This window comes from Lepisosteus platostomus, chromosome 6 (genome assembly GCF_059453375.1).
Source record: "Lepisosteus platostomus isolate fLepPlt1 chromosome 6, fLepPlt1.hap1, whole genome shotgun sequence".
In the NCBI taxonomy this organism is placed as follows: Eukaryota; Metazoa; Chordata; class Actinopteri; order Semionotiformes; family Lepisosteidae; genus Lepisosteus; species Lepisosteus platostomus.
The window spans coordinates 57,245,764-57,255,821 of NC_142616.1; the positions used below are offsets into that span (position 1 = coordinate 57,245,764).

Consider the following 10,058-nt stretch of genomic DNA (forward strand, 5'->3'; position numbering starts at 1 on the left):
ATAACATTTGAAAATCATGCTTGCCAGACACTTACTGGCTGCTAGTAATTTAGTGCTGAAACCACATGCCAAATAGATGCAATTCCATACAAGACGGATCTCACATTTTAGGAATAGTACATAAAAAGACATTATTTGTGACTAATGGCTGTCATTTAATAAAAACAAATACAAAGAACAATGTCGAGAAAGGTCTTGGATGTTTAACTTACAGAGAGACAGAGCTCTTATGGTTCACTGAATACAGTGGTGCTCGTTATTTCTTCATATAAGGCTTTGTTGCTCTCCTTTCATTTCAGCTCAGAGGCAGGATGTCTGCCTGCTACTAAGAGTTCACAGAAAAAGTCACAGGGTGCCTGTGGTCCATATTTAAAAATATCTCCCTCACAGAGAAACACTTTCACACGACCATTAGGTTTAACTGAAAGTGTTTTTCTAAATCACATTTTCGAAACGTGTGCACTTGCCTTCCTTCATTTCATGCATGACAAGTACTCTTTTGGGATGTGACACTCAGTCTCTCTCCCATTTCTAAATTACAACACGCATGAACACAGTATTGGCGTTTGCAGTAACAGACAATGGTAGCATGGGCAGTTTACAATTCGCGATGAAATGGCAAGTGGAAAGCAGGTACTGGTGGAGTCTCTTTTTAACTAAATAAATATCCGAATTCCAATCTGCACGAAACAAGCTAAAGCTTTGCACTGTACAAGTTGTTATGACACCTTAACAGAATGGATTTTGCATCAAGTTTCAAAAAACGGCCTAAAACCTCAATATATCTTCAAAGCCTCTTTGAAATTGACGTGTTCTTTGATTCTCCTTCAGTAGGCCCTTAGCAGAACTGGTTGTTAAGGTATAGAGTTACTGAAACTGTTTGAAGGGCAAATGAAAGCTTTAAGAAGAGGTCCAACTATACAACTTGTATAGAGCGAAAGTTCAGATGTTTTTCCCACAGAAACATGGCATTACACCTACTTAGCAAAAAGCTTTGACATGCACTGCAGGTTACATAGATTGCTTCTTTATAATGATACTTCCTTAAATAAATCCTAAGCAATCTAGTACATTGTAGTCTCTCATTATAATTTTCCAGCCCACAGTGAGTTCAAAATAGTATTTAGTACCTAGTATTTACAAAAGAAATAGGCAGATACAAATTCCGAATAGCGCAATGTATTTAGAATTCTTGTGGGTTAGGATAAGAAAATGGCCTCCTGGAGTTGTATGTGACTAACTCATTGACCAACAATTAAGAGACTCCAGGGGGGACATACCTCAAATTTATATTTAATATAATCCACTGTTTATATAACGAGTACTATGCTGTACCCAGTTCTCCATGTGCAGAATGAACTCGAATTCAGAGAGACAGGAGCAGAAGGGAAGAAGACAAGACATTATTGTTTTGTTCTGAAGTAACAAACCAGTGATATGGCAGTTGCTTCACTGCTTTTGAGGCCCTGGGATTGATTCTGGATTGGGGACACCTCCTGCGTGGAGTCTGTTTCCATACCTATTTTCACCTGGGTTTTTTCTATGCTGCAGTGTCTTCCTACCTTTCAAAGACACACAAGCCGGCAAAGGTAATTGGTATCTCTAAATTGTCCTAATTTGTCCTAAATTGTCCACTTTAAAGTTCATGTACTGTATGTGCTGACATAGTCCCAGCTGGTGTCCTGTGTCTGCTGGGTTTGGCTCTGTGTTGCCCTGACTCTCTGTAAAATAATATACATAATTGATGGATGAAGTGACAAGAGTGTTACTCTTTTTAACTTCCAAAGCTATTCACTTGGCACTCACACTGTTAAAACCTGCCGTGTGCCTGGTAGATTTTCAACATGCAGGCAGATAGATGTCAAATGCTACAAAAAAATCACTTTTGAGTGCCGTGGAAGGCTTGTAATTAGGACCCCACGCTTCCACAGAAATGACTCAAGAATTGCAAAGTGCTTTAGCTCAGCAAACAGAGAGAAGGCACTGACTCCTGCTGACAGCACCGATCTGGTACATGCCATAAAATAAGAATGGAGCACTTTGTGCCACTTTTGCTTCTACTGTACGTGTGCAGAAGGCAGATTTACAACGCAAATGGCCATCTTGAAGGTCGGTTATTATTGATATACAACGTCTGTTTCAGAGAGACTGCTGAGGGAATGTCAAAAGAAAGTAGTTTCTGTACGTGTGTTAAGTGAAAGATTTGACATTTTTCAAAGCTTTAGTGTATGGTTATTGTGGAGCAGCTGGAGCAAATAAGACAGTGCACTCGATTTCACAGTTTCTGACTTGATTCTGGTAACCCTCAATTTGGTCCAGAGTTCTATTATTATTTTCATTTTTAAATGTAATTATTTCCCTTTTGTATTTTAATATTTGGTTTATATGAATGTTGTTCTTTAATGAAAAGAACTGTTTGCATTTGATCATTATCACTATTTTGTAAAGTAAATGGACATGTACATTATCACTTGGATTTACAAAAGATTTGGATTGTCAATTTTCCAACCTTTCAATTACTAACAGTACTTAAATTACTAACAGCTAATTATACATCTCACATCATTACAATTCTAAATGAATTACTCCATCAACAACTATGTCAAAGAATAAACTTTATGATGGGGTAGAAGAATGCTTTTTGGAATTATACAAAAAAAGAGTATTCACTACACAGTATACAGTATGAATACAGTGTGTGAAAACAATCTAATTAAGAGAGATCACATCATAAGCAGTATAGTACTTTCTTCATAGCAAAAACAATGAAAAACCTGCTAAACATAGAATTCTATAAAATATTATTAACTTATTAAACATGATTATGAAATATTAAATATATTTTGCCTGGAAACACAACAGGCTAAAGGTACCAAAGGGACAGATAAAACTGACTGCATAAATTGACACAACGTGATGAATTCATGAATACAACAGCTATTAATACAATAAATGCATTATGCAAATCATAGCTATTTTAAACAGAGTGTTTTGCATAAAATGCAACAAGTTGTGGTTAAGTTCCAATCAAGTAGTGCAAGACACTACTAGATGAGCTTCCTAAAACTCATCTACAAATTGATTCAGAAGATGGGGTTTGCTGATGAATTACCCAGATCTGACGTTTCCAAGACATTAACAGAACATTTCTTTAATTTAATTCCTTCCATTTTCTTACTTCTGGAGCATTATCAAGGATTTTATCATATGAGAGTCTGTGAATATCTGTATTAGTCTGCTTATAACGAGGAACCAGTGACAACCTTTATGAAGAGGCACTTCCCAGGAAAGGGAATCTTTAAGTCTATAGCTCAAATTGAGTATCAAATGATGCAACTTAAAATCTGTTGCATTTGAAGAGAAAACTGAAAGCTATGTATAAGCATCCTTCTTGTCAGCTGTTTGATTTTGACAGTTCATTACTCATCCACTTACTACATGTATATGTGAACGCATGGCACCTGTGTATTCATTTCTCATCCCATGTTCCATTTTTACAGCATAATATATGACAGAAATTACTGGCTCTGCCTTTTTTCAATGACTGTCACGCACTACACAACAATTAGTTTATTTTCTTCAGGGAACCGTTTCCCAATTATAATATTTTCTTACTGCTTCTTTTGAAAATTTTGCTGTGCAAATTTGCCTGATCGCTTATAGATTTAGGAGCTTAATTTTTGGTGTTTAAGTGTCTTTCCACTTCTGTAATCGTGATGGACTACTTATGAAGTCAATCTGAGATTAAATGTACTGTATAGAAATTCAAAGGGATCATAAAGACTGGCTATATACAGTAACATTCATTTTAAATTGCAAATGAACAAGTAGAGGTTAATTCCAAGCTGAAAGGTAAAAAGAACGAGAGAAACACAACACTTCTATGTGGAATCTTTCTCAGGTGTGCCAAATAAATCTCTGCTTATTCCTTTGTAGCTTTGTAGCTTTGTAGCTGACAAAGCCTCCAACTCTAACCCCTAATGAATTTTACATTTTTTTCAATAAAAAAGATACAGAAATAAAATGATGAGCATTCACCCTCTTTTAGCACTGCAAAAAAGCCCTGAACAAAACAATAATTCAAACACAGCACAAAGCAAAATTATCTACCAATACTCTAAGATCTCAATGACAACAATTGTGCTAATTTTACAAATGAGGTACTTTAAAAGGACAATAGAAATAGTATTTAATTTAGAACACGGTCATGTTGGTATCCAAAAAAGAGATTTAGTCTCTTAAAATATCTCATGTACAAATTATAGCTTGGTGTTTTTAAATTATCAAAATAATTTTCTTTCATATTTGGACTTCTGTGTCCAAAATAAGAATAATAAACTTACAAAGGCTTTTTTACAGCCTATGAGATTTCAACCTAATGTATCTTAATATAACTTACTCTACTCCAATGATCAAGTTTACCATGAACTTTGGTGAACGGTGACAAGACTAAAAACCATCTTGTTCAATGCTAACTAGCTGTCACCTTCTTGAAAAGGCCAGACGTACTGTATGGCTTAAATGCCATACGACAGACAAGAAAATCTTTGTTCTCAATATATTAGACCACTGGAGAGTATCACAACTTTAATTACTAGATGATTAGATTAGAAACACAGGTAGAAAGGGGTAGAGACGTTCACCACCACTAACAACATGCTGGAGAGCTCTGCCCTGAATTCTTATGTGAAATAGGAATAAATAATTACTGTGTTTTTCTAGAATCACATTCAAATCATAAAAAAATGCTATTTGAGTGCCAACAAAATGCAAGCCCTATTTTAATCTAAAATACCACTAGGACATAAGATATGTAAGCTCAAGTATTTACATAACCCTGCAAATAAGGTGGTATTTTTGCTATGTGAATGTGAAAAATCAAGTTATTCATTCTTCTTGCCTACCAATACCTCAACTTTGCTATTGCTTTTATTAACCTGGTAAATTTACACATAAACACAAGGGAATCCTCTAAATGAAGGGTAAAGAATTTACAGCATGAGGGGGGAAAGATAGCCATAGAAAACGCCCCAGGGTAGACAATTTCAATGAGTATTGCCTTGCTTGCAATCAGCAGAGATAAAAAATTCAAATCCCGATAATGCAACATTTCTCGCACACATATTAAGATAGATGTGCCTCATGTAAGCAAAGAATATTGTGTGTGTGTGTGTAGCTGAAACGCCCACGGACAAATGTTCTTACTTTGCATTTCTAATCTGCTCACAATGTAGATTGTGTCTTGCCAGCTAATAAAAATAAATGCACGTTTCTGGATCATCGCCTTCTAGACTCAGAGCTAGAGGCCATTTTCTTATGCCTCCAGGAGAATTCCTATTTCACTATCTATTAACAATGCAACCCTGGAATCCACTGGAAAGCTCCGCAGACAACTGGGAATATGGACACCCACATAGCTTTCACCACATTTTCCATCTGTTCAGGTTCTGTTCCCATTTCTTCTGAGATCTTATTTAAGATATTTTCATTGCCATTTAAGCAGTCTGTTTATTTTAGGTTTACAATGTAGCTCAAGAGTTTTTACTTCGTATTATTCGTAATGAACACCATATTTAAAAAAAAAATTATTTGAAAAATCTAATTTTACACGTGTGATAGTCTAGCCCGCACTGCCTTCTGTTGAACATAATGGAAAGCACATGTTCCTACTGTGTAACACCTAGGGGCCTGTGCTACCTTAAATAGGACTGGAAAGCATGTCCATTACCCTCGAAACAGATCTGTAACCCAAATTTATGAACACAAATGGCTGAATATTTTTCTCATTCTGAACATGCTTTCCTCCACATTTCAGGATTTTATTATTCCTTAACTGAAAATATTAACAAAACTGCAGCATCTTGGTGGATTTAGCGGAACAGAGAAGCAGCAGGGCACCCACTTATCTGTCTATCTGTCTACTGTAAATCTCTGCATTTCAAAGCAGGATGAATTGGCCTGTGCCAAAACTCCACTCATCTGCATCTGTCTTTGATCAACTGTTCTCCTATGCATTTCTGCACTACAGAGGTGCGTGTGCAATGGTTCAGGCTGGTGACTTCTGCCATCTCTTGCAAAACAGCACCATTTGAATAGTCCACTCTATTGCACTACATGTGTTTTTCTCTTGTTGCTTTTTGTTTGTTTATACAACAGGTAAACCTAATGACTGTAATTACAGGAATGAGCTGTTTTTTGTAGAATTTATGCCCTGTCATACTGTAACTGTGGAGTAATTCTTCTCACGGAATAATTTATCTACAGCTTTTCTGTTTGTTGGGAATTTCTAATATAACAATTAACCTGGAATTGCTATAGAACAGAAATGTGAATCATACTTGAAGAAAGAGCTCATTCACAGTAAATACTTTTAGCACTTGTGAGAGTAGTACAGTATGTAGAGTATTTTCACTCTGTCCCTTTTTTATAACATTGAAAAAAAAACAGAAGTTCTTCACATTTGGAGATGCTGTTGCAAGCATGCATTTTTGTGTCTGTTTGGTCCATATCCTGTGAATGCTTAATCTTTGTTAAGAGCCATAAAATGACAATTTAAATAATTGTATGTTAATCTGATTAGAAGCTTTGCTTATGTGACCAGTAAATAAATGGATGCTATTCAAAGTAGAATGTGGCTTAAAAAATGAAAACAAAAATCAGAATATCACTTTAGAACAATGATATATAAACTGTATATACTTACTAAGTACTGCTACAGCTTGCTAATTGTGGGATAAAGCTGGAAATTCATGCCGTAAGAAAAAAAGTGTCAGACAATAAATATTACTAAGTACCTGCACAGCATGATACAGACAATCCAGAAAAAGAATGAAGAGCACTTTTCAATGCCGGATTAATTGGTAAGGCGTAGGAAATGTCTGTTGTAGTGTATTAGTTAATATTCTAATATTGTATTAGAAAATATTCTCTGAAAGTTTGAAGGTGGATTCAATTTATATCACAGTCCTACTATACGTAGAATGAAATACTGTATGTCTTTAAAAGGTGCTTGAAGACTACCAATGTAAAACGACATGTAACAATATTAATGAGTTGTAAAACCTTTTATCCATTATCGGTTGATGTCTTACTTCACTTAAAGCCAAAGAGCTGTGGAATAATTGTTAAAAAAGATTTGGAGCAAAGCTTTAATGAAATGTAGAATTCCTACTATCCTGCATCCCATGTACATTAAAGCTCTTTTTATTGTAGTAACGAGACATTTACATCATGTATTGCCGACAAATTAGGTCCGATTGAATAGTATTAATAAAAACTCAGTAACGTAATTAGCTTAGTCATCTGTACAAACATACAGCACACACCCATTTGAGTCAATACAACATTAGTGCACAACTCTAGTCTCAGGGAGACTTAACAAAAATTAATTAACCTCTGCCCTTAATTAACTAATTCACTACTTACTAGCCTAAGTGAACCAATTTAACACATTTCAAAGGTCTTCAGCTCTGGCTGATTTCACGAGGAATGACAACACCCCAAAATCGAAGCGTAACCAACTATTGTGGAGTGAATATTTGGCTTAATCCGCGTGGCTGAGGGCCGACCTCCTGGCCGTAGGACGAGGAGGCCAGGACCCCCCCGCAGGGTAACCAAAGGGTAGCTGCAGAGGAGGAGTTGGGGTGGAGGTGGGATGCAAAAGTCGCACACGAGGGAGAGAGATATCGCATTTGGTATTTATAGTGTTCGGTGGAGGAAGGACGAAGGGAGTGATTGCTAATCACTGACGTCTGGGAATGATTGAGCGTGGCTGTTGTCATCCCTCCCGAACTTTAGTTAAACTCCATTTAAGTACCGTAGTTGTACACCTCTACTACAACCCAAAGCTTCACTTCAGAAGGTTCTACAGTACGCTTGTGCAGTGTGTGTTGAACAGCTTCTGACAACAATCCAATTAAAGGACAGCTGATGCTGAAGTCACTTCTACCTGCAACAAAAAAAAGTCATATGGGATCTGGGAGTTAATGAGTTCTTCATTCCCTATTTCGGTATGGAGAACTCCATTAATTATTAATCCAGAGCTGTCCAGAAACAGCAAAAGTGTGCATATCTCCAGGCTGAACTACTGTCCTTCAATCTGTTTTCCTTTGCTTTTCAAATCAAGTTATTTTTAAACTAGTAAAAGTCTGGTCCTCACGATATTCAGTCATTTCGCAGTTTCCATCTAGACAGTGTTGAAATAATGTAATCTTTCTCATTAGTTTATACCGTTTACAGTTGAATGTTATGGTAGAATTTGCTTGCATCCTAAAGAGCTTCATACTTGAACTACAGTTGGAGCTATCTCACTACAGCTGTCTGCCATCAAAGGCAGCTTTCCAGATGTAGATATTACATATTCAATATTTATGGCAATTTGTGGTGAACAAAAAATTCACTTTGCATCAAATGAAAGAAAAGAATGAATTTTTATTATCAGAAAATGAAATGATTAAATTCCTAACATGCATCTTCCAGATTGTATTTAATTTGTATCCATTATTTGCCACAAACCATCCGCTACAGAATCAATATTAATGCAAATATTTTTGCTGAACAGAATAAATTGTTTGGAAATCATTTAAGAATTTTTTTTAATTGAGTGATCCTAAAGTATATGCATTTCTTACGGGATCTATCAATGTATTCATTTTCTAACTGTTTTATCCAATTCAGGGTCGTGGGAGAGCCAGAGCCTATCCCAGCAAGTAAAGGACACAAAGCGGGATATACCCTGGATGGTGTTTTTGAACTGTGAGCAGAAACTGGAGCATCCGGAAAAAAATCCATGTGAACATGAGGAGAACACGCAAACTCCACACACACAGCAACCCAGGAAATCAAACCCAGGGCCCCAGGGCTGAAAGGCAGCAATGTTAATCTTCACTCCACCAGGCCCCCCTTCTAATGGGACCATTTTTCATTTATTAAGTTGCTAGTATTTTTTAATGTCTTTATTTAATATACTACCATAACACTCCCTTTACAAAATAATTCTGCCTTATTCACAGGACTGTCGCTTGTGCAGCCTGAAACGGGGTTACTTTACTAGTGTGCCTTCCAGATCTATCAGCCAGCTGTACGTGTGTTACATGTACAAACCTCAAATACCTTAATTAAAGAGCCACCATAACTTCCTCCTACTTATAAATGCATCAGCCACAAACTAACTGGAACTGCAGATATTTAACACGAACCTTCTGTTCAGAAACAGTTCTTTCTTTAAGCAGAGCTCCCTCGCGGTGAACTTTATTCTGCTCCCATTTGTCGTTGTTTAATGAATTCATTTTCATCTTAACTGACAAACACACTGTAAAGCACCTTCCAATATGTAAATCAGTTTTAATGCTCAACACATTGACCACAGGCTGACAATAAAGAATGCACACACAAAGGATTTTTGACACATAAACAGTATTTTTTCAAAAGATCCACCCAGTTGGGAATGATTACTTTTTTAGCCAGCTTCAAAGATAAAAGGGTTAAAAGTGGTGGAACAACACACCATGAGATTGTTTTCAAACCAGAAATCTCATCTGCTGCACAAGACTGCGATTTCATAATCGCCTGCATCTCAGTTCACAATAAATTCTTCCATGACAGGGTGTCTACAATGGAGATCCCTCCGTTACCGTGGTTACAGTTTGCAGTGATTCTCTTTCTTCCAGTACTGGGTTTGGGATGGATTTCTTGAGTCACATTAGATTTCTATCCCAGAACTGCTGACAGAAATATAGTTCAAATGGGATGGATTTTTCAACTGAGCTTTGTCTTGGATGGCTGAGGGCTACTGAACTGCTGACTGGATAGTGTTCTTCACAGGTGCTTTGCTTACCAGTAAATCAGCCTCTGAAGCATTTCTGCTGACCTGTTCTTGTGAGGGAGTCTCATTGATCAAAGAAAGGTGAGCTAAGTATAGGTCAAATTCACTGCATGTAGGCAGGCACAGCCCTGTATCTACCTGCAGAAGTGCTGTGAACTAAAAGCTACATGATCCAGTGGTTACAGTAAAAGAATTTCCTGATTCAAGGTCAGGCTCTGGCCCAGACTCCTTGTGG

The 10,058-nt window shown here is 36.8% G+C and overlaps 1 protein-coding gene and 1 long non-coding RNA gene across 5 annotated transcripts in view; one reads left to right on the forward strand and one right to left on the reverse strand.

The window, feature by feature from the left end:
• Nucleotides 1–10,058, reverse strand: part of mgll (monoglyceride lipase) — a 54,712-nt gene that overhangs the window by 41,634 nt on the left and 3,020 nt on the right. The window lies entirely within an intron of this gene.
• On the forward strand, nucleotides 1,820–8,966 carry LOC148661966 (uncharacterized). The gene is made up of 2 exons (XR_015939646.1): nucleotides 1,820–2,109; nucleotides 8,677–8,966. It is a non-coding gene; the product is annotated as an uncharacterized LOC148661966 (long non-coding RNA).